This window comes from Sciurus carolinensis, unplaced genomic scaffold (assembly GCF_902686445.1).
Source record: "Sciurus carolinensis unplaced genomic scaffold, mSciCar1.2, whole genome shotgun sequence".
Classification (NCBI taxonomy): domain Eukaryota; kingdom Metazoa; phylum Chordata; class Mammalia; order Rodentia; family Sciuridae; genus Sciurus; species Sciurus carolinensis.
This window is the reverse complement of record NW_025920126.1, coordinates 1,050,106-1,072,023: the sequence shown is the minus strand read 5'-3', so window position 1 is coordinate 1,072,023 and position 21,918 is coordinate 1,050,106. Positions and strand designations below refer to the sequence as shown.

The following is a 21,918-nucleotide window of genomic DNA, read 5'->3' as shown; positions in this document are numbered from 1 at the left end:
TTATTCCCAAGAATGACTTCAATGACTATTGTAGATGAATATGTCATGAATGTGTCTTGGGATTTTTCTTTTGACTACCCAGCAATGAAATCATTTTCCATGTTTGGGGAATCCCACTATCACCACCACCATCAATCACTTATTAAAAGCCAGAGTCTAAAAATGTGATGTTCCCCTCCCAATCTCCTTGAAAATAGACTATGGGATCATGGCCCAGACCTGCATGTTCAAATGACCCCACCCAGGACTTCCAAACAGGAGCTAGAGATGCAGAGAACAGGAGACTGAAAAGAATCCACTCTGAGGACAGGTGGTTACTGAAAAAACATCCTCTTCCCGGGGAAGTGGGGTCAGTGGTGTCCGCTGTGGCCCAACTCTGCAGCCCACAGTACCCACAGCACGGCCGTGGTGATCCCATCAGGCCAGCTCTGTGGCCAGGGTTTGTCCACCATTCCAGCACTGGTCCTAGTTGCTTAGCCTCCCCTTGACCCTGTCCTGTTCTCTAGGTTTCCTGGCCATTGTGGGAACTGCTCCATGACCTTTCCACACATTTCTCCTCTGCTTGCAACAGTCAAGTCAATTTTTGTTGCTCATTCGGACTAGATCAAGCAGGCAGAAGTCTAGGATCACAAATGCCTCTGTTCTCCATGAGCCCCTACCAATCTCTTCCCTAAAGGGGATTCAGGAGGATTTTGTTTTATGATAAATCCCAGAATCCGGAGTTTCTGCACCCTTAGATAAAACTATCCCGCTAGAAGTAAAGGTCAACTCTGAAAGAATTCATTTGTGCATGGCTAGGACAACTATATTTACCAAGCCCCAAATAGTGAGTTTCTACTTAGAACCAGGGTTCTGAGCCCATGAGGTTTGCTGAAATACAAAATGCCCTGGGATGCAGGACATTGTGTCCCTCCATGAAAGAGGAAATGCTTACCTAATACTAAAAAGACAAGGAAATTAAGTGAAAAAAGTTGTTGTGAAAGAAAACATTCCTTAAAAATCAAGCCAATTTAAAAAAAGATGGTAAAATAAAATAATTAAAATGTAAAAAAAATATAAATCAAGTGAATTAAGAACCAAAATACATAGGAGGCCTAAATCCCTGCTTTACTGACTACATTTTTCAAATCTGCATGTGTTCATAGAAAGATTTTTTAAACATACATACACAGGTCATAAAATAAAATTTAAAGTTTTCTATCCAGAGAAGTTACCCACTGAAATTGTCAGCTGCTTATGACTAAGTTTCTAGTAAGATATATACCACAGATACTTAGTCTCTTCCACAGTAGTTCACCAAATGACTTCTATGTACCAAGCACATTTCCAGGTCCGAAAAATACCCAGGTGAATCAGGACAGTCATGGTCCCTGAGCACTGTTGGAGAGTTGGCCTCATGGATGAATACTCTAAAGGCAATGTGGCCACCAGTGAGAAAGGCAGCCATCAAAAACACAGACAATAACAAATGTGGGAGAGAAGGTAGAGAAAAAGTAGTTTCTACCTGTTGCAGAATTGTAAATTAGTGCAACCACTATGGAAATCAATATGGAGATTCCTCAAAAGGCTAGGCATGGAACCACCATATGACCCAGCTATACCACTCTTCAGTATCTATCCTCAAGAATTAAAGTCATCATAATGTAGTGACACATGCACACCCATGTTTATAGCAGCACAATTCACAACAGCCAAACTATGGAACCAGCCCAGGATATCCATCAACAGTTGAGCAGATAAATAGAATGTGGTATGTATACACAATAGAGTTTTATTCAGTCATAAAAAAGGAATGAAATTATGGCATTTGCAGAAAAGTGAATGGAACTACAGACCATTATGTTAAGCAAAATGAGCCAAACTCAAAAGATCAAGGGTCCTATATTTTCTCTCATATGTGGAAGCTAGAGAAGATAAAGGAAAGAAAGGTTGGAGAGGTGGGAGTCTTATGAAAAGCAAAGAGAGATCAGTAGAGGAAAGGGATCAGGGGACTGGAGACAGGGAGGGAGGGGGAAGTGCCAGGGAGAGATATTGGCCCAATTATATTGTTCTATTGTGTGCATGTGCAGACATGCAGCAATGATAACACACCAATACAAAAATGTGGAGAGAAAATACAGTGTGGCAAGAGCTAAGAGAAATTGGGCAACAAGGACAAGGAAGAGGATCTTTCTGGGGAAAAACAGAAAGTCAAGTATTATTTAATAATAATAAACCTCAATTTAATTTAAGTAAACCTCAAAGAAAAAAATTACAAAGTTAATTCTTAGCTAAAAGTCACCAAACTCCCCCTTTTCCATGTTATAGATGCTCACATCCTCTTCCCCATCCTAATGACACTCTGATGTGCCTTGTTATGAGGGTCAACCACCACATCACTGTGTATGGTCACAGAGGGAGGGTCCACCTCCCAACGCAAAAGCTGCAGGCATCAGCGCCTTCCTCTGCAAACTCAGAACACCCAGGGAGCAGACCTGTGACCTGTGCTTGGCCAGCTGGACGTTCTTCTGGGAATTGAGTCTGGAACAAATGCTTCAACCAGTGGACTGAGCAGAGTGTTACTGCCACAAGGCCATCACTGTGGCTTCTGCTGCCCAGTCCTGTCTGGATCCTGCCCTTTACAGAGCCTGGTCCTCCAGCCTGTGTCATCTGCAGTCATCTTGGTTTCTCCCTATGGAAGCCGACTTCCACATCTTCCATTAACTCCCCATTTGCTCAAGTAGCCAGAGTCTTTCTGGTCAAGGATGCTGCCTGATTCATTGCAGCTGGAGCGCTCACAGCAGGTCCTACTGACCAACAAAGCTCTCTTCCCTCCGGGTCAAGACCTCCTCGCCAGAGACCACCTGTCATGTTTCCTTCCCCTGCTACTTCATGCTCCTCTTGTCTTGTCTTTTCCCTCAACTGGTCAACAGTGCTATTCCCCATCTGAAAACATGGAGCAAAGTTATTTTACATGGGAATTTGGAACCATATCTAGGCAATAGTTACTGATGAGCCCCACATATAACCTCCCAAGCCTTTGAACACCATTAAATGTAATGTTGAATAAGGGTTTTTTTCAAGATGGTGGACTAGAGGGCGGCTGCATCTCACGTTGCTCCAGGACGCAAGATTCAAAAGAGGAGATAGTGAGAGACTTGGGACCAACTCAAAGCCACTGGGTGAGTCTCTCCCGTTGGGGAGGTGTCCCGGAGGGGGCGGTAGCCCCGGGACGCAGGGAACTTTGTGAAGTAGAGTTGCCCCTCCCCCCACAGGAGCAGTGAACGCGGACAACTGGGATCATCATAGAGGAGGTGGCTCAGCACAGCACTTGGACTCGGAGCAACCACTGGGGCTCCGGGCGGCTGCCTGAGGAGGAGCTGTGCGGCGAGCTGTTTGGACTCAGAACGAGTGCTTCTGAACACCGGGGGGTTGCCCGGAGGAAGAGGAGAAGCGTGGCGGGTCGCTTGGTCTAGGAGTGACTGCATCAGAGCCACAGGCGGTTGCCAAAGGAGGAGCTGCGTGGCGAGCTGTTTGAACTCAGAGTGAGCGCTCCTGAACACCGGGAGGATGCCCGGAGGAAGAGGAGGAGCGCAGCGGGTCACTTGACCTAGGAGTGACTGCATCAGAGCCACAGGCAGTTGCCAGAGGAGGAGCTGCGTGGCGAGCTGTTTGAACTCAGAATGACCGCTTCTGAACACCAGGGGGTTGCCCGAAGGAAGAGGAGAAGTGCGGCGGGTCGCTTGGTCTAGGAGTGACTGCATCAGAGTCACAGGTGGTTGCCAGAGGAGGAGGTGAGTGGTGAGTTGATTGGACTAAAAGCAACTGCTCCTGAACACCGGTGGCCTGCCTGAAGGAGGAGCGCGGTGGGTCACTTGGTCTCGGAGCCACCGCTCCTGAACACCCAGGGGGCTACCCCAAGGAGGAGAAGGAACAGGGCGGGTCACTTGGACTTGGAGTAACTGCCTAGGGCTACGGGCGGCTGGCGGGAGGAGGAGACGCGAAGTGAGTTCCTTGGACTCCTAGTGACTGCCTCTGAAACCGGGCGGCTGTCCGGAGGAGGAGGTGTGTGGTGGGTCTCTGGGACTCGGAGCTATTGTACGGGGCTCCAGGTGGCGGCTCAGAGGAGGGGCCATATAGCCAGGCAATTAGGTGCAGAGCAGGGTCCCAGGAGCTAGGTGGCTTCTTGCTGGAAGAGCCGCACAGAGACACGCATAGGGGCGGAGCGAAGTTTCCAGGACTGTGAGCAGACTCTCTGGGAGAGGCAGCCTAAGGAGACTTGCCTGCGAAGGGTGAAGCTCCCAGGCCCAGGAGGTAGGTCTGGGCCCCTGGGAACGTCGCAGAGGAAGACAGCCCATTCCAGGCGGTATTTGTAGATTGAGGGGAACCTCTAGGAGAGGAACTGACCAGCGAGACGTCCCCACCAAGTGTCTTCTCTGCCGGGTGAGGTTTTCCCACAAGGACGGTAAAACCAGAGACATAGGCACAAACAGGCCTTGCCTCATCCCGCAACCTAGTTCCCCGTTGGATGATCATTGGTCAACAAGTGGAGGCACCTTTGCCCACTAGCAGGGAATATATGCCACCTGATGGTCACCACCCCTAGAGAGGCAGCTTCTTCGTGGAGCTCCGCATTATCAACTTCCTCCAAGACTTCAGGCTACTGAAGGATAAGAGGGGATATACTAGCAATCTTCAGGGACATTATAAGTTGATAGAGGAAATCTGCAATATCTTAATGACCCACTGATTCCTGAACAATATGAGAAAACAAGGGAAGAAAATGCCCCAAACAAATCTAGATGTTACATCAATAAAATCCAACGACAGCATGGCAGAAGAAATGGCAGAAGAGGAGTTCAGAATGTACATAATTAAAATGATCAGGGAAGCAAACGATGAGATGAAAGAGCAATTGCAGGCATTGAATGATCGCACCAATTGACAGTTAACAGAGCAAATTCAGGAAGCAAAAGATCATTTCAATAAAGAGTTAGAGATATTGAAAAAAAAACCAAACAGAAATCCTTGAAATGAAGGAAACAATAAACCAAATTAAGAACTCCACAGAAAGCATAACCAATAGGATAGAACACCTGGAAGACAGAACTTCAGATATTGAAGACAAAATATTTAACCTCGAAAACAAAGTTGAACAAACAGAGAAGATGGTAAGAAATCATGAACAGAATCTCCAAGAACTAGGGAATATCATGAAAAGGCCAAACTTGAGAATTATTGGGATTGAGGAAGGCTTAGAGAAACAAAGCAAAGGAATGAACAATCTATTCAATGAAATAATATCAGAAAATTTCCCAAATCTGAAGAATGAAATGGAAAATCAAGTCCAAGAGGCATATAGGACTCCAAATACACAAAATTACAACAGACCCACACCAAGGCACATTATAATGAAAATACCTAACATACAAAATAAAGACAGAATTTTAAAGACTGTGAGAGAAAAGAACCAAATTACATTCAGGGGGAAACCAAGACGGATATCAGCAGATTTTTCAATCCAGACCCTAAAAGCTAGAAGGGCCTGGAACAACATTTTTCAAGCTCTGAAAGAAAATGGATGTCAACCAAGAATCTTATACCCAGCAAAACTTACCTTCAAATTTGACGATGAAATAAAATCATTCCATGATGAACAAAAGCTAAAAGAATTTACAAAAAGAAAGCCAGCATTACAGAACATTCTCAGCAAAATATTTCATGAGGAAGAGATAAAAAACAAAGAAGCAAATCAGCAAAGGGAGGAATTATCCTAAAGGAACTGTCAAATAAAAGAGGAACCAAGATGTGTCAAAAAATAAATAAATAAATAAATAAATTTTTAAATATGAACCAAATGACCGGGAATACAAATCATATCTCAATAATAACCCTGAATATTAATGGCCTGAACTCATCAATCAAAAGACATAGACTGGCAGATTGGATTAAAAAGAAAGATCCAACAATATGTTGCCTGCAAGAGACTCACCTCATAGAAAGAGATACCCATAGACTAAAGGTGAAAGGATGGGGAAAAACATACCATGCGCATGGACTCAGCAAAAAAGCTGGAGTAGCCATCCTCATTTCAGATAATGTGGACTTCAAGCCAATGTTAGTCAGAAGGGATAAAGAAGGACATTTCATACTGCTTAAGGGAAGCATAAATCAGGAACATATAATGATCATAAACATCTATGCCCCAAACAGTGGCTCATCCATGTATGTTAAACAAATCCTTCTCAATTTTAGAAACCAAATAGACCATAACACAATAACACTAGGTGATTTTAACACGCCTCTATCACCACTGGACAGATCTTCCAAACAAAAATTGAACAAAGAAACCATAGATCTCAATAACACAATCAATAATTTAGAATTAACAGACATTTATAGAATATACCATCCAACCAAGAACGAATACACTTTCCTCTCAGCAGCACGTGGATCCTTCTCTAAAATAGACCATATATTATGCCACCAACTAATGTTAGCAAATACAAGAAGATAGAGACACTACCTTGTATTCTATCAGATCATAATGGATTGAAGTTAGAAATAAATGAAAGAGTAAAAAACAGAAACTACTCCAACACCTGGAGATTGAACAATATGCTATTATAAGATGAATGGATAACAGAAGATATTAGGAAGGAAATTAAAAAATTCTTAGAGGTAAATGAGAACAAAGAAACATCATATCAAAATCTCTGGGACACTATGAAAGCAGTCCTTAGAGGAAGATTTATTTCATGGAGCGCATTTAATAAAAGAAGTAAAACTCAAAAAATAAACGACCTAACACTACAGCTCAAAGCCCTAGAAAAAGAAGAACAGACCAACACCAAAAGTAGTAGAAGACAGGAAATAGTTAAACTCAGAGCTGAAATCAACGAAATTGAAACAAAAGAAACAATACAAAAAATTGACAAAATAAATAGTTGGTTCTTTGAAAAAATAATTAAAATTGATAAACCTTTAGCCACAGTAACAAAGAGAAGACGAGAGAAAACCCAAATCACTAAAATTCGGAATGAACAAGGAAATATCACAACAGACATGACTGAAATACAAAACATAATTAGAAGCTATTTTGAAAATCTATACTCCAACAAAATAGAAAATTTCGAAGACATCAACAGGTTTCTAGAGACATATGAATTACCTAAACTGAACGAGGAGGACATACACAATTAAATAGACCAATTTCAAGTAATGAAATAGAAGAAGTCATCAAAAGCCTTCCAACAAAGAAAAGTCCAGGACCAGATGGGTTCTCAGCCGAGTTCTACAAAACTTTTAAAGAGCTCATTCCAATACTTCTCAAAGTATTCCATAAAAGAGAAGAGGAGGGAACCCTCCCAAACTCATTCTATGAAGCGAATATTACCCTGATACCTAAACCAGACAGAGACACATCGAGGAAAGAAAATTTCAGACCAATATCCTTAATGAACATCGACGCAAAAATTCTCAACAAAATTTTAGCAAATCGCATACAAAAACATATTAAAAAGATAGTGCACTATGATCAAGTGGGTTTCATCCCAGGGATGCAAGGTTGGTTCAACATCAGGAAATCAATAAATGTAATTCACCATACCAATAGACTTAAAGTCAAGAATCACATGATTATTTCGATAGATGCAGAAAAAGCATTTGATAAAATACAGCACCCCTTCATGCTCAAAACACTAGAAAAAATAGGGATAGTGGGAACATTTCTTAATATTTTAAAGGCCATCTACGCTAAGCCCATGGCTAATATCATTCTAAATGGTGAAAAACTAAAAGGATTCCCCCTAAAAACTGGAACAAGGCAGGGATGCCCTCTTTCACCACTTCTATTCAATATCATCCTTGAAACTCTAGCCAGAGCAATTAGACAGACCAAAGAAATTAAAGGGATACGAATAGGAAAAGAAGAACTCAAACTATCCCTATTTGCTGATGATATGATAGTATGCTTAGAGGAACCAGGAAATTCCACCAGAAAACTTTTAGATCTCATAACTGAATTCAGTAAAGTAGCGGGATATAAGATCAATGCACATAAATCTAAGGCATTTTTATACATAAGCGATGAATCTTCAGAAAGAGAAATTAGGAAAACTACCCCATTCACAATAGCTTCGAAAAAAATAAAATACTTGGGAATCAATCTCACAAAAGAGGTGAAAGACCTCTACAATGAGAACTACAGAACACTAAAGAAAGAAATTCAAGAAAACCTTAGAAGATGGAAAGATCTCCCATGTTCTTGGATAGGAAGAATTAATATTTTCAAAATGGCCATACTTCCAAAAGTGCTATACAGATTCAATGCAATTCCAATTAAAATCCCAATGATGTACCTTACAGAAATAGAGCAAGAACTTATGAAATTCATCTGGAAGAATAAAAAACCAGAATAGCTAAAGCAATCCTTGGCAGAAAGAGTGAAGCAGGGGGTATCGCAATACTAGATCTTCAACTCTACTACAAAGCAATAGTAACAAAATCGGCATGGTATTGGTACCAAAATAGACAGGAAGGTCAATGGTACAGAATAGAGGACACAGACACAAACCCAAATAAATACAATTTTCTCATACTAGACAAAGGGGCCAAAAATATGCAATGGAGAAAAGATAGCGTCTTCAACAAATGGAGCTGGGAGAATTGGAAATCCATATGCAACAGAATGAAACTAAATCCATATCTCTCACCATGCACGAAACTAAACTCAAAATGGATTAAGGACCTCGGAATCAGACCAGAGACCTTGCATCTTATAGAAGAAAAAGTAGGCCCAGAACTTCAACATGTTGGCTTAGGACCAGACTTCCTCAACAGGACTCCCATTGCACAAGAAATAAAAGCACGAATCAATAACTGGAATAGATTCAAACTAAAAAGCTTTCTCTCAGCAAAGGAAACTATCAGCAATGCGAAGAAAGAGCCTACAGAGTGGGAGAAAATCTTTGCTAATCATACTTCAGATAGAGCACTAATTTCCAGAATCTATAAAGAACTCAAAAAACTCTACACCAAGAATGCAAATAATCCAATCGACAAATGGGCTAAGGAAATGAATAGACACTTCACAGAAGAAGATCTACAAGCAATCAGCAAACATATGGAAAAATGTTCAACATCTCTAGTAATAAGAGAAATGCAAATCAAAACCACCCTAATATTCCATCTCACCCCAATTAGAATGGCGATTATCAAGAATACAAGCAACAATAGGTGTTGGCGAGGATGTGTGGAGTAAGGTACACTCATATATTGCTGGTGGGGCTGCAAATTAGTGCAGCTACTCTGGAAAGCAGTATGGAGACTCCTTAGAAAACTTGGAATTGAACCACCATTTGACCCAGCTATCCCACTCCTTGGCCTATACCCAAAGGACTTAAAATCAGCATATTACAGAGATACAGCCACTTCAATATTCATAGCTGCTCAGTTCACAATAGCCAGAATGTGGAACCAACCTAGATGTCCTTCAATTGATGAATGGATAAAGAAACAGTGGTATATATATACAATGGAATATTACTCAGCCATAAAGAATGATAAAAGTATGGCTTTTGGTGGCAAATGAATGAAACTGGAGAATATCATGCTAAGTGAGATAAGCCAATCTCAGAAAACCAAAGGACGAATGATATCGCTAATGGGTGGATGATGACACATAATGGGGGGTGGGAAGGGTTAGTGTTAGGGTTAGAGTTAGGTTTAGGGAGGGTGGCAAGAATGGAGGAAGGAAGGACTGTATAGAGGGAAAAGAGGGGTGGGAGGGGTGGGGGAGAAGGGGAAAAATAACAGAATGAATCAAACAACATTACCCTATGTAAATTTATGATTACACAAATGGTATGCCTTTACGCCATGTACAAACAGAGAAACAACATGTATCCCATTTGTTTACAATAATAAAAAAATGTAATGTTGCAGGGTTGGCATCATATAGATTACTGAGTCGGAAAATGATGTTAGACCTCAAGTATCCTCACTTCAGTTTTATGGGTAATTAAGCTGAGAGTGCTGCTGGGGTTTGAGAAATCAATTACATCAAATGTATGGAACAGAATGTCCATCTCAGTGGCTGTAGGGAGTGACTTTCCAGACCCATGGCGGCTGAAACTTCTTCCTCTGTCTCCATGCACAATATGCATGAGACAACAGCAAGAAATTATAGCTGAGAATAACTCAGCTACTGCTGCTGTAGATCAAGTTTTTCAAGAGGGCAGGGACCAAATCCACTTCACTCATTTCCAAATCCCCAAAGCCTCTAACATGCTGGAGCAAGAGTTCAGTCTTATTTTTTATTTATTTATTTTTTATTTTTTTGCATCAATGAATGTCAAACACAGATAGAGCTAAGCACTTTATCTACATCACTTCATTTAATCTTCTCAACACTGGCAAATACTGTCCTTGTCTTTAACAGATGTGACAATGGAGTCTCTGAAAGGCTAAGGGACTAGGACTTGTGAAGTCAGGATTTGGGTCCAGGCTCTGATGATCCCGAGGCTTATGTTCTCAAGCACTGGGGCATGTCTCCTCCCCCTACAGTGTCTAAGCACCTCCACCAGGAGCCCACTGTCCAGTGAAGGATGCAGACAGGGACAGAATTATCACTGCAGGAAGTTCAGCAGCATAGGGCAAGGAAGGAGCCACAGGCAGTGCCCACACGCCCACTGCCACCACCTGAGTTGACGAGTCTCATACGACTGTTTCCACCCACCATGTCCTCACTGATACCCACTTTCCAGGCTTCCTCATTGCACCGTGGTAATGGTAACTTCCTACCACAGGGCTTCACCATGCCTTTCTCCTGCCTAAAGTTCACCAATGGTTTTGACTTTGCTCTTGGGGTCAGAAGCTTTGTACTTCCAAGTGTGAGCTTCCAGGAGCATCACAATCACCTGGAAGACGTTCGAAGAGCAGAGTCTGGTCTTGTCCTAGACCTCCAGAGTCCAAATCTGCCTTTTAAACAAGTTCTCCAGGTGATGCAGAAGTGCCTTACAGAAGCAGGACGGTAAAGGTCTTCATGAATCCTCCAAGGTCACGTGCAGGCTAACCTCCACAGCCAAACCTCCACCTCCTCCCGCCTCACCCTTGGGCCACTCTCAATGTCACACTGATCCTTGAAGGCAGCTCTCTCACCCAGGTCCAGGACTCTGTGTGTGCTCTTTCTGCACCTCCACCCTGATTCTGGGCATCCTGGCCACTTCCTCATGACTTTGGCCTTGACTTAGACATCGCTGCTCCACAGGAGCCTTCCTTATCCTTCACCTCTGCCTCAGCCACAGTTACACCAGCTGTTCCTGCAGCACACACTCATCACCAATGCAAAGGTCACCAATGTAAAGGCTTTTCATTGTGAGGCAAGGGTGGCGTCTGCCTGGTTCCCACCACATCGCCATATGACAGTACTGTCACATTCTTCATGCCTGGTGTGAAGTACTTCATAAAATCAATCACTTTATTCAGAAACAATGTTCAACTTCCTCCTCATCCTGCTCTCCAGCCCATGCTGCCCCCTCTCATCCCCCAAGTTAGGGAAAAAAGATGAATGAAACCTACTCAAAGCAACATTTCTCTCCCTACTGACTTTTGCAAGGGATCAATAGTTGAGGTTGACTGATATCTGATGCCAACGCACAAGCTCATATGAGCACGTTCACCTACCCAAAATGACACCAACTGCTCACTCAGACAAAGGGAGAAGGAATGTACATACTCCAGTCAGAAGGACCAGGAGAAGGGGCATTAGAAAAGAAAACCAAGGCACTGCCCAAGTGCCAAGTCCTAAAGCTTCTGTGGAAATACGTCTAAGCTTCAAGTAAGGGCTGGGAAAGTAAGAAAATATTTAAGAGACAGGATTCAAAAGAGAAGTGTTATGACACTGAATGGAATATGTCTCTAAGTTTTTAAAGATCTCTGATGGACACAGAATAAGTAAAAATTTGAGAGTTAAAAAAAGGTCTCGTGACAAAACCCATCCTAAAAGAGATTATGTTAATATGGCAGAGGAGATTCTTCACACCCATCCTGACAATGTAAATGATCTCTATTCTCAATTTCATATAAGGCCTGATCTTCCCATCGTTTTTCACAAGTCTATGCATGAGTCAACATAAAGTTACTGACACTTTCATGTAATAGGAAATTAAATTAAATTGGATCATCAACCCGCCTGGGAAAGGTCACCAAGGTACTGTGGGAGAAGAGATTAAATGACTTCAAAACTTACCAAGATTGTACTTTCAGCAATTTCCAAGACACCAGCCTGTGTCTTCAGATTCTAAGTCGGACACTGTCTAGCTGGCCCATGCCCTGGGGGTGTTAAGCACTCAGCTCTGTGTTGTAAGTCCCCCTTCCTGGCACCCATGACAGGCCATCCTAACTGATCTTCTCACTCTTGCCAGGACGTGGCCTCCACAAGCTCCTCTGCACTGTGTTCCCAACAGCCACCATCCGCTGGTCAGAACTGGCAGCCGTGAGGGACCTTTGCCTTGGTGATGAGGCGAGATGTCCTTCTAAAGCAAGAAGCTGATTCTCTCTCCTCCTGCCCTGTTGTGCCTTTGGATCAACCTCTGTGGTCCAACAACCAAAGATATTTGATTTGAATCAAAGTCCCCTTTCCATGCATATTTTGAACATAGAGTTCTTCCCTGAATCAGATTCAATGTTAGTCCATTTAATGCCTTTCTTTTTAAAGGGCTGATGTTTGTTAGACTTGTGCTCCTGTGGACAGATAGGCTTGGGACCAGACTGGGTCTTATTCCTTCCTGTCTCCCACTGAGCATGACTTGAGTAAGTTACCCACCTTGACCCAGTCTTACTATCTTCCTCTATAAAACAGGGCTGATGCTAATAACTACACCAATGAGGTGGGATTGCAATAAGGATTAAACAAGATTTGCACATGAAGTTGTCTGTTTGTGTTGTTGGTTATTGGCATGTTCTTTTTTACTTGTGTCACCAAACAAAATACTCGTATTAATGAGAGTTCTTACTGTTGGAAGAGATTGAAGCTAGATGAAACACAGAGGAAGAAAGGACATTATTAACTTATATACCTGGAGGTGCACAGATGATACTAGCCCCAGGCCCATCTGGATCCAAGGACTCAAACAGCATTAGCATCTGTCACTGTTCAGTCCAGATTTCATCTCAGCTATGGACTGTGAGTTATCCTGTCTCAGGCTTCTTGGGGACATTGTTTCTGGAGTCACTTCCTCTATACCTTGAGACACAGGGAGCAAGATCAAACTCCCACCTCTACCTTCAACTCAGAAAATTTCCAGAGAAATCACATGCCTTTTCCAGTAGCCAGGGAAGTGGGGATTGTATTTAGTGACCACACTGGGACCACATGGAACAGGAGACAAGTCTTCTAAAGAAAGAGGGGAAGGACAGAGCAGGGGATGCCCTTCCACAACAACAGATGTCCACAGGACTGTTACTAAGGTTAATAAGTGCATTCCAAGTGCCTCTAGAGAGGACATGCTGTATCCATCTGTGATATTTGATATATATACACATTGTTCAATGAACGATAGAGATGAGTCATGTTAAAAGTTGCACGTACTTTGCAAACAGAGCTTTATGTTTTCTGCAAACAGAGCTTTATGTTTTCATCTATCCTCCAAAATGCTCAGCACAAAACAGATACCCTGAGGAATATTTGTAAAGTGACCAATAACTTAGATTTGGAATAAAATTACATTACTGTACTAGTCAGGATAAATTAGATTATACTTCAATTTTTTTAAAAACCCCAAATCATAGTGACCTAGCACAAGTTGATTTCTCATTTGCATGGTCTGCCATGAGTACAGGTAACCCTCTCCAGGTCCACTGTCTTCCAGGAGATGCTCGGAGACCCAGGGAAATTGAGGTTCTCTAGTCCCACAGGGGACAATCTGTAACACAGGGGCTCCCCAGGCAGTGTGCAGGAGAGTCAAGGTGAGTCAAGACTGGCAATTAAGTCTTTTAGTCCAAAAGCGACCCACATCATTCTCTTCACAAGCCATTGGGTAGGACCAGTCACCAGCCCCACCTTACTGCAAAGAATTGTGGAGTGTGATCTTCCCATAGGACTGGGGAGAACCAGATGTGTGTGAATGTTAGCATCTCCTGCTGGTATCAATTAAAATAAAACTATATCCTATATAATTTATACTCTCACTCTTAAATGTTAACAAAGATCCAATGAAGGGAAGAGCCTAAAACTTGTTAATATGGCTTGACAGGCCTAATGCTGTCCTTGAGCACCATCTCCAGATAGAATCATAAACATTTCTGACTAAACCCTTATTATAGCCTAGGAGAGGTTAATTCCATTTGAAAGTTCAAAGTTGATTTATTTGGCACCATGCACTATTAGACAGAAATGACCTTCGAATTCCAATTGAGGATATCATCTTACTAGAAGGCAAGTGATAGTTCTCTGCAAAAGTCTTTTTTCAAAAAATATGTCTATTCTTTGACCCTGTAATTCTGGTTCTGTGATTTAACCTGAGGAAAAGTGGAGGGATGTGACACAGATGCAGCTGTAAGGATGTCTTCTGCACCTGTTTGTAACAGGAAAAAGTAAGAATTAACCTGCATGCCAGCAGGAGTGTATTGGCTAAATAAATTAAAGAGTATCCTCACACTGGAATAACATGCAGCCATTCATGATCACGCTGTGAAGGCACATTTATTAATATGAAAAGAGGTTTGTGGTGCATTATGTAGGGAAAGCAGGCTATAAAATGACGTGCACACCACACAAGCTTGGGAAAGATGCTACAAGGGAATAAAAAAAGGAATCAATAATGTTTGCTCCTGTGTGGGTGGGATTATTGTTGTTTTTATTTTTTCCCTTTTGCTACACTATTATTTTTTGCCATTATGAGAACTGCTGTAAAAATAAGAGAAACAAGGTAGCTTAAATTACAAATAAATAATCTCCTCGGGCCTCTCACACACGGTGCTCATAATGGGGCTTTTATCTTGGAAGCTGACTGCAGGCGATTGGGTTCTATTTAGTCTGCATTGCTCACAGGCAGCACCAAGGACAATAAGAGCAGGAGCATTTGTGGGAGAGAGGGCTCCCTAATTTATAAGCCCTTTCGAATTCACAAGCCCTCTCTCCTCCCTGCAACTGTATGGCAGGTGGTTTGGTACTTGCTACTAGTACTATGTACCTAAGGCTCAGAACCACTAAGGGAAAGAGATTAGCCTGAGGACAGAGACTATGTAAGTATTCAGGATTCCTCCAGTCCTCTGCTCTGTCCCACTCCAGGGAGCCCCACTGTGGTCCAGGCACTGCTTCTTCACATAGGAAATAAAGAGCCCCCTGGAGCTGTTGGTGTCCAGTCCTGCTCAAACCCTTACTGGAGAGCTGTGGCCCTCCTCCCCCAATGAGCCTTACTGTGCCATTGGTGGAGTGCAGGTAAGAAAGTCAGCAATCAATAGATATTTATTGTGCTGTCCTCAAAATTAACACTGTCGACACATGGAGCTAATAATAAGCGTGGCCTTTATCCTTTAGGAAACAAGGAAATATTTGAAAGTCCTAAGTGGTAGATGATGTGGTCAGAGCTATGTTCAGGAAGAAAATTCTTCTGGAAAAGCCTCCGTTGGAGGGCAGAGGTGGTGGCTCAGTGGTACAGCGCTGGCCTCGAATGCGTGGAGCACTGGGTTTGAGCCTCAGCACCACATGAATAAATAAAATAAAGGTATTGTATCCATCTACAACTAATTTTTTTTAAAAAAGACTCCGTGGAGGTTAGCAAGACTGAATGAGGCAGGAAGATGAAGGAGTTATTGTAATCATCCAGGCAGGAGAAAATAATGCCTAAATAAGAAGAAGCTCCTGACTACAGAGAATATCAACATCATCATCATTTTGATAGCAGTCATGGATCACTGAGAAATGCTTCATCAATTCATTTCATGGTTTTGTGAACATCAGAGTGTACTCTCACAAACTAAGATGGCTATGATGTCACTAGATGATATCGTCTGAGGACCACCATTGCATATGTGGCCCATGATGAAATAAAGCATCATGTGGTACTATCATCCAAATGATAAGTGCTCAATAAATGGTTGCTACTGCTAATGCCAGTGATACAATGCTAGTGATTTTCATAATGACCCCAGTCAATGTTTAAACCAATCCTACAAGGTGGGCATTATCATGTCCTTTTCAGAGGTTAAAAAAGTAGGTCACTTGCCGAAGTTCACACATCCAGTATGTGGCAGTGATTCCAGCTCAGGCCCGTGTAACTTCAAAGCTCCCCCTCTGGGTTACCATGCTCATAGTCAGTGAAAGAAAGTGGCAGCTGGCTAGATGGTGATGATGATGGGGGAGATAAAGAATTCAGTCACAGAAAGATGGATACCGAGGCATATCCAAACGGACACAGCCAGTAGACATGGAGAAAGGTGGGGTTGAGGGTGAATCTTTGGAAGTCATCAATGAGGAGTTAAATCAAATCCATGAGAGCGAACAAGTTCAGGTAGAAGAGGAGCAGAGTGAACGACCTTGGATGGAACTCTGGGGAACCTCAGAGTTTAGATCAGGAAAGCATCTCCAGAAAAAAAAAAAACAAATTACAATCAAGGCAGGAGGAGAATTAGGAATGAATGGCACCAAGGAAGCAAATAATGAAAAGCTCCAAAAAGCAGAGGGTAGACTCAATAGTACCAAATGCTACATATTTGGTAATAATAATACAGGTCAATATTTTCAAGTCCTACCTACCTGCCAGGCACAATTCATTTAATTGTCACAACAACCTCATGAGGTAGACACTATTATGATCCCTGCTTTACAGAGAAGATGAGCCGGCCCTAGGTACCATGGCTATCAGAAGTGGAGAAAGGCATACTTGCTCCGGGACTCATGGCCTCTGCCCTCTACTGCCCTCCCCATAAATGGCTAACACTTTTTGAGAATTCAACACATGCCTAATGTCATTCTGAAGACCAACTCACAGAAATCTCAGTAAGTAGGCACCTTTACTACTCCCACTGCACACATGGGGAAACTGAGTCACAGAGCAATTTGCCCAGGATTGCAGAGCTTTTAGAACCATGAAGGTGTAGTTGCCTCTGTCCTGGAGAAAATTAAGGAACTGTCAGTCAGCATTTGGTGGATGAATGAAGGAGGTTCAATCAAAGCCTAATCCACTCAGGAATCCAAATCAAAATGAAAGGTAGGAATAAAAATTCAGAGTTCAGTGGAAACGAGAAATATGGAACACTGGTATTGGAAGAGGCTGGGATGTTCGTGAACGCAGTTCACCAGAAGTCATTACATGGTAGGCCCGCATACTCTGGTCCTTGTGCTGGTGTGAGACCATAGAATCCATTCTATCCAATGAGTTGTGAGAGGACAAGACATATGTGACATCTAGACCAGCTGACCACAGTAGGAGAGCACTCTTTGCCTCTGCCACAGCAACCGGCAGCAATGGAATTGGGACAGCTGCATCGACCTGAGTCCCAGAGCAAGGGGACATGGGATGAGCCCACTGACCCAAGTAGACATGCAGCATGAATGAGAAGTAAACCTGGGGACAGAAGTTGCTGTCATGGCTATGCTGCCTGGTACAACACCTTACACATTATCTGCATGGGGACACACACAAAAGCAAAGAGAACTGCCCACTGTCACAGAGCTGGTTACTTAGAGGCACCAAGGGGCAAGCATCCAAGTCACTGGCATCCCACCATTACACATTCCCATGACAGCCCGCTGAACACCCACACATCTTGCAGCTTGCTGCCTCTTCTGACCTGCAGCTTCTTCTGCTTCTGCAAATTAAGCAAAGGCTGAATTCAACCAATCATTGCTTAATTTTTACAAGTGCTTCCTAATGCAATGCACCCAAACTGAGTTTTCTCCAGAGGCTCAGGGAGAGGCAGGGGGATTCTGGATGGATGTAAAAGGGAAATCTTGCTCTGTTATTTATAGAATCAGGGCTAATTTAATTAAGTTTTGACAGAAATTGCTCAATTTCATAGACAGTTGCCACCTGCTTCTCCTGCAGCCTGGATCTCCTGACTGCTCATCTCCATTTTTGATATATGAGGCTATAAAACAGGGAGTGAACAAGGCACCTTCGAAGAGGCCTTTTGTCATTGCAATAACTAGGAGTAATTTATGGGTCCCCAGAATTGTGGGTTCTCTGTCTCTTACTCTGCAAGAGAATGAAATCACCATCCAGATGCTGGCAGTCAACCAGAAGGTCAAAGTGACTCTGAAAGGTATCAGTCTTCTGGACTCTAGGGTAAGGCAACACCAGTGTCCATGTTCAGTTATGAGGGTATCAGCAAAAGTTTTAGACTGAGGCTATCGTTTGTGTATTTTGGATTTAATTCCTCTTAGGGGTATCTTGGATCATCTCCCCTGTCCAGACTACTGTCCAATTTTCTCCCATCTTTCAAGGCTCAATTTAACTCCTGACTCTTCTACAAGTCCTCCCCAACTACTCTGGCCTACGATATGGAATGCATGTGCTGACCTTTTATAATTCTTTGGGTGTCTCTCTCATTCTGTCTTGGTCCTTAACCTTCATGTTTGCATGTCTAGACTCTATAGATAAGGTTTTTGCAGAAATAGGTTTCATCTCATGTGCCAACTCTCCATTAGTTGTGGCTGTCTACAGTCCTACAGTGAGAATTCTGTGGTCACATCTGGGTTCAAGGATGCAGTGATGGATTAGCAAGGTCTGCAATGAGCATGGCAGAGAAAGGTCCACAATCTACACTTACTTACATTCCCATGAACATTCCCAAGACAGTGCATGCTCAAAAATTATTTGATGAGTAAATATCTCTCCTTATAAAAATGACCTAGTAGCATTAATCATATTTATTCTAATTATAAATGTTTTCAAATAGCACTTAACAAACCTATGTATAGAACTGATTCCCATCAGATATTTTTCAAAGCTGGGTTTTATAAACGGGATGAGTTTTGACAACCAGTCCTCTAATGTATCTGAATTTTAAAATACCAGTATCAATGAAGTCCTTCCCAAGACTTCTCAGTAGGACTTCTCAAATATTTTAGTCACTAATGCATATGCTCAATTCTGCAGAGGATCCGGACATGAAATAATATCTATCTATTCATCCCCAAAATCCCTTTATCAGGAAGCATCTGCGTTCTACAAAACTTTGGGGAAATGTTTGCTTGGGCTTTTCAAACACCAAACTTGAGGTTACCAGCAGAGTAGTAACCTCTGGAACCCAAGAGGCTGGGCTCTGGGATCTGAGTGGACTCAGATTCTAGCTCCAGCACTTACTTGCTGTGTGGCCAGGCAGAGGTCACCGAAGCTCCAGCCCCACTCTAACCTGCAACATGCAGACTCTAATGGAGCCGCTCCTCAGAGCATCGTGAGGACTGGATGAGCCAAGGCAGGAAGAGAACCTAGCTTGTAGGAAGCACCCAGTAAAAGTTAGCTGATTCTTTTGCCAATGAGGAAGAAGCTCAGAGTGACATAGAAATATAAACCAGAATGCTACAGGCTGGACTCCCTGGGCGGCAGATTCTGAGATGGAGGCTAGCAGGTAGGAGGTTGTTGAGGATTAATCCTGGGCGCAACACCTGTGGAGGAAAGGAACAGAAGAGAGAGAAAGTGGACCTGTGACAAGGCCAAGGACCATCAACCCCCAAAATATCTAGAGCCACACCGATCCTTCAGAATTGTCCTGGTCGAGATAATAAGTCCAGGGCTTTGGAATTCCACATGGATCAGGAAAGGCCAATCTTGGTCAAGCTGCTCTCTGAAACTCGGGCAGCCCCTCCTGGAGCCGCCAGCACTCCCAGCAGCCTGGACAACATGACCCTCACTCAAGGGCAGTGTGAGCAGGGCACACCACATCCTATACAACACCCATCATGCAAAAAGAATGAATGCACAAGCAAAAATGAGACAAAGCAAAAGCTTCCTCTGACCCTCTGGTAAGAAAAGAGGGCAGTCTACAGCTGTCAACCTAATCTAGCAACTTATTTACTCATCATTTATTAACGCCTACCATATGTCAGGCCCCAGGGTTTAGGGCTTATGCATCAGGTGCCGATTACACAGCAATCATAATAATAATGTTTCATATTCGCTACTTTGTAAGGCATGAAAATAAAGATAGGGAAACTGAAGGAAGTGACACGAAATCACTTGAAGTCAGGATATATTCTCAGGTGATCAGTCACTTGTAAGCCCAGTATGAAAAGGTGTTGATTTGAATAAAGAAAGGGACCTAACTATTTTTCCCCCAAAAGCAATGCATCAAGTTGTTCTGGTAACTTAGCATGCTTGGCAAACTGTGTGCACTGCACAAAATTTAATTCCCATATTTGGTGAAGACTGGACTGACTAGAGGAACAGGAGGATTTATTGTTTTAAGTAGTTAAAATGCCTCCCACTAAATTTGTTGTGACCTTCTCCCCCTGCCTGTGATCCCAAGTTAACAACAGGCTGGAGCTGACCAAAGGTTAACAACACACCAAATGAAACAAAGGCTGCCCAAGGAGACAGGTGCCTGCCCCCTGAGGTGACAGAGCCAAGTCCTCATGTCCCTGGTGGCCGGTGGCCGGGCTGCCATCCTGTCCCCAGGAGGGGCTTCGGTCCTCGCAGCACTCCCCAACCTTTAGACTCTTCTCCATCTTCTAACGCATCATGTTTTGTCTGCCCGGTGGCCCTTCCAGCATTGTTCTCTTTTAGCATAAGGCAAGTCTTTGTCTTCTCATTGATCTTCCTGCCCAGTTGTGTTGATGAGGTTCATGACACACCACATGCAGGACACCAGAATACACCATCCTGAAACATACTTCTTGACATAAGGTTCTGAGCTGGTTATTTTGGGGAGAAAGCAGACACAGAAGGAGCTCTGGAAAGAACATCATTCTCCTTGTTGCTACTGCTGTTGTTTTTAGCCTCACTGCCCCAAGTGCACTTTTCTTGTCAGTTAAAGTTCTTTTTCTAAAATTTTCCAAGGCAAACTTCTAAGAATGAGCCCTTGGCAGGTATTCATTCTGCACCTCTTCTTTCACTCAGCAAATATTTACCTGCAGCAAGCCAGGCATGGTGCTGAAGGCCGGGTGCCTAGGTGAGCAAGGCAGGCAGATTCCTACCCTCAGGGAGTCTTCCAGTGTGGGAGGATAATGGCCATTAGCCGAGGAAGTACAATGCAGAATTTTGAAACATGGCTCTTTGTAACTCTGTTGGTGGGAGTTAAAAATAGTACAACCTTTTGGAAGAAGGACAATTTGACAGCAGCTATCAAAGTGTAAATGTATATAACTTCAGATCCAACAGATGCAAAAGTGAAAAAAAAAAAAAGCAAGGTGGTAGAAAATAAAACAAGGGCATAAAGATATAGAGATGAAAATAGTCATTGCAACATAGCAAAAATCAAAAAGGGAGGAAGAAAGACATGGAGAGGGCAAGGAAGAAAGGTGTTCAACTTAGGCACATAAAATGTTTGAAGAGTTTATGTGAGCATTCGACTGGGAATCAGGAAGTAGCAGACCACAAGCCATTCAGTCTGGGGAAATTTGATAACACATTGGAGGAAGCAAGACAAAGGAATTATATTTTATTGGTTAGAGTGGAGAGCCCCTGATAGAGGTGAGTTTGTGGTTCTGATTGGTTACACTCACATTTGGGGTTTCAGTTTGCTTTCATAGCAACCCAAGGTCATCTTAGCCTAGTGGCCTCCCAATTAAGTGATTATTTTTAACAGTAGGAAGGAAGGGAGGAGCAGTATGGTTTTAAAAATATTATGGAATTTTACCACGGAAACTCTATGTAGTCAATTAATACATGACACTGATCTCTAAATGGGACTTAGAGGTGCTGCTTTTGCAAAAAGCTGTTGCTCTTAGACCTGAAGATGTCAATCGTTAACTAAAAGCAGGATGCAGCTTGGCAT

The 21,918-nt window shown here is 42.8% G+C and overlaps 1 pseudogene; it reads left to right on the top strand.

The window, feature by feature from the left end:
• The window catches only part of LOC124973928 (CCR4-NOT transcription complex subunit 4-like), a 32,514-nt pseudogene extending 16,107 nt beyond the window's left edge, over positions 1-16,407 (top strand).
• The last annotated feature ends 5,511 nt before the right edge of the window (positions 16,408-21,918 follow it).